Genomic DNA, 3,349 nt, shown 5'->3' with positions numbered 1-3,349 from the left:
AACAAGCGCTGCGATTGGCCTGGATGTGGGAAAACTCTCTCAGACTGATGTGCAATCAGAGCAAAGCGGTCTCTGATGCAAATTTAGTTCCTGAAATTGTAGTGAAACCCTACCTCTTTACCAAAACGTATAGTACCATGGCAGTACATAAACGTACACTGCCGTTCAAAAGTTTAGGATCAGTAAGAGTTTTAATGTTTTTTTAAAGAAGTCTTTTATGCTCCTCAGCGTTCTATTTATTTGATAAAATAAAATAAAATAAAATAAAATAAAATTATAAAATATTATTGCAATTTAAAATAGTTTTCTATTTTAATCAGTGTTGGGGAGTAACTAATTACATGTAATGGAATTACGTAATTTAATTACAAAATAAATGTAATTGTAATTTGTTACAGTTACTGAGAAAAAATGTGTAATTCAATTACAGTTACTTTTGAAAAATGTTTATGATTACATAGGGGGGTTACATCTGATTTTTTTCACACACACACACACACACCCACATACAGATTTAGTTGACTTCTTTCATAAATTGCACTGACCTCTAAAATGAGGCTTGGACACAGAATAGGACACATGCTGATTTGATAACTCTTTTATTTTCTATTTGGGTTTATGCATATACTTTATTTTTTAAGATTAATTGTTTTTTCCAAGGCATTGTTAGATGCCAGTGTATCTTGTCATCACTATGCAAACATTGATTTCAAAACCAGTATCATAGCTATTAAACTATTTCTTGTTATGATTTTAAATCTGTATTTAACCTCAGAATGATCTCAAAGTAAATAAGAGGTGTTAAGTCTGAATTTGTGTGGCTGTGCTTTAAATTAAATTATTACACGGCTCTGTGGAATGCTTGATTCTGATTGGTCAGTCATGACATTCCAAGGTATGTTACGCCCCCGATAATCATCAGGGCAACTTAAGTCGGCACTATATATGCTTGATAGTTTTTCTTGGCGGAAGCTTTGCATCTGGTTAGCTAATAAAATATTAAAACTCACTTCAATATTATGTTTACAATTTCTTAATTCTGTCATCTGGCCACTTGCTAGCAACTGATTCCCTAATGGAAGCTTTGTGTTAAAATATTTCACCTCAGATCAGTGTTTTGTGTTTAATTGTTTACTTTTGTGGCAAGCAGCTGTGTAATAAGTGGGATAATGTACATCCAGCCAGTTGTTATCACAAAATAAAGATGTATATTACATCTTACTTATTATAATCTTAATGCAAATTATGAATTTTGAAAATCTGACAGTAATCAGTGTTGAGTGCTACTGTAGGCAGGCAGGTTAACTCTGCCTGGTTTAAATGATTAACAGTTGAAAATATTGGAAAATTAGAAAAGTAATCAAAAAGTAATCAAATGTAATAAGTTACATTACTTTAATAAAGTAACTAAAAAGTTACACTACTTATTAAATTTTAAATAGGGTAACTTGTAATCTGTAACCTATTACATTTCCAAAGTAACCTTCCCAACACTGATTTTAATATACTTTAAAATATAATTTATTACACAGTCCTTCACTAGTTATTGTAATATGCTGATTTATTATCAATGTTGGAAATAGTTGTGCTGCTTGATAATGTTTTTCGAACTGGTGATATTTTTTTCAGGATTCTTTGATGAATAAAAAGTTAAAAAGAACAGCATTTCTTCAAAACAGAAACAATTTCCTAACAATGTAAGTCTTTACTATCACTTTTTATCCATTTAACATATCCTTGCTGAAGTATTAATTTGATTAAAAAAAAAAAAAAAAAAAAAAAAAACTTACAAAAAAGGACATTTATGTAATTTTATTTGCCTTTTTTTTTTTTTAACCACAGTGATATCTAATATCAACTAAAGGTAATAACATCACAATAATCACTGATAAAAATGTCTCAATAATTCATCCGGGACTGACACGACTCAAGTCTATCAGATGACATAATGTGTGTTTGTAAGAAACAAATCGATTATGTTTTTTTAACTTTAAACATCTGGCCAAAATATGGGTCCATAATCAAACATAATTCTTTCTACAGTGAAAAAAAAAATCTAGATACCTATAGTCCTCTCACATCAATATCCACAGACATTATTAGTTTATGACTGTCAAATGGTGCTTAATCTGTGCATATTTCTCTCCTGATTCAGACAAGATGACTTTTCACTGGACAAAAATGCCTTATGAATATGTTTATCACAAACACGATGCAAAAATTTGGTTGAACTATTCTTTTAACCAAATTTTTAATAATGAGATGTTTTATGAAACAATAAAAATAGGGAGGTCAGAGTGTTAACAGTTTCAATGTCTTTAAATATTATCATATAGCAGTTATATTAATATTATTAAGCTGTTATTTAGAGTTGTTTACCTTATTGACAATTCTCCCCATCTGGTACAGAAGAAGAGGAATTTTAGAAACAGAGTGAGAAGTAAAATAAAGCAGCAAAAAACATGTTTAATGGAGTTCTCTGATTTTTTCTATAAGTGAAATCGCCTAAAACCTTTTACGCTTTTTCTCAAGACTATCAAAAACGTGTCAAAGGACACCGAATTCTAACGACTCAGGTGTCAGTGGTTAAATGTGTAAAAAAAAAACCCACAGGAAGACAAATAAACTAATTCCTATCCACCACAAACATGCACAAACAGTCAGAATGTGTATCCGGGCCTCTTTCTATGCGTTTCCATTGTTGTTATGTAAAACGATCACATTTATGAACCTAATGGTAAACAGACCCCATCCTCCAAATAGCGAATTAATTGAACCCATAATTAAAGCTCGCAGCAAACAGAGTCATTTAGTTGTGGCAGGCTGAGCTTCAGCTTCCTGCTATAATTTACAGGCGCTTGAATTAAGCCTGATAAACATTTTTGTGGTAACACATGGACTGCAGTGTTTACGAATGAGAGTAAGTCCAGGAATTTTACAGGCCTATAATGCGTCTCGCAGAGCTTGTTCGCACACAAACTACATGTCTGAGATTCTAGTGGTAGGTCTATATTTACGATGCTGTGTGCCAAAAAATTAATTAAAAATAAAAATAATTAGACTAAATACTGACTTTAAACACTTTCACTGACCAGACCCTCGAGTTTTTTAGTGCTAGCCTCTTTACAAGGGGTTTTGCCATGGGAGAGGCCCCTGGCCTGCAGACTATAAGGCTGGGTTGTTTTTGTGGTTAAGTGGAACAGAGAAAATCAAAAAGGGGAATTTTATGGTTTTCCTCATGAACAAAGACTATTAAATTGGACAGTTCTGACTAATGGCATAGTTATCTCTTCAGTTTCAATGACAACACTGCAACACAGCCGGCATTATACTATAGGCAACTTGAAAA

The sequence above is a fragment of the Labeo rohita genome, chromosome 17 (assembly GCF_022985175.1).
Source record: "Labeo rohita strain BAU-BD-2019 chromosome 17, IGBB_LRoh.1.0, whole genome shotgun sequence".
Lineage (NCBI taxonomy): Eukaryota > Metazoa > Chordata > Actinopteri > Cypriniformes > Cyprinidae > Labeo > Labeo rohita.
The sequence above is the reverse complement of the archived record's forward strand: the minus strand, read 5'-3'. Positions refer to the sequence as shown.